The 329-nt window shown below is 31.6% G+C and overlaps 1 protein-coding gene across 1 annotated transcript in view; it reads left to right on the forward strand.

Moving 5' to 3' along the window:
* The window catches only part of LOC107595209 (calcium-activated potassium channel subunit alpha-1-like), a 107,512-nt gene that overhangs the window by 105,168 nt on the left and 2,015 nt on the right, over positions 1-329 (forward strand). The window lies entirely within an intron of this gene.

Raw genomic sequence — 329 nt, forward strand, 5'->3', positions numbered from 1 at the left:
CTGCTCACCAAGGCTGCATTTATTTGATCAAAAATACAGTGAAAACAGTACAATTGTGAAATATTACTATAATATAATAGCTGTTTTCTGTGTGAGTATCTGTTAAACTGTAATGTATTTCTGTGATGCGCAGCTGTATTTTCAGCATCATTACTCCAGTCTTCAGTGTCACATGATCTTCAGAAATCAGTATAATATGCAAATACAGTGAAAACAGTACAATTGTGAAATATTACTATAATCTAAAACAGCTGTTTTCTTTGTGAATATATATTAAACTGTAATGTATTTCTGTGATGTGCAGCTGTATTTTCAGCATCATTCCTCCA

The sequence above is a fragment of the Sinocyclocheilus grahami genome, unplaced genomic scaffold, assembly GCF_001515645.1.
Source record: "Sinocyclocheilus grahami isolate Dianchi unplaced genomic scaffold, SAMN03320097.WGS_v1.1 scaffold198.1, whole genome shotgun sequence".
Taxonomy (NCBI): Eukaryota; Metazoa; Chordata; class Actinopteri; order Cypriniformes; family Cyprinidae; genus Sinocyclocheilus; species Sinocyclocheilus grahami.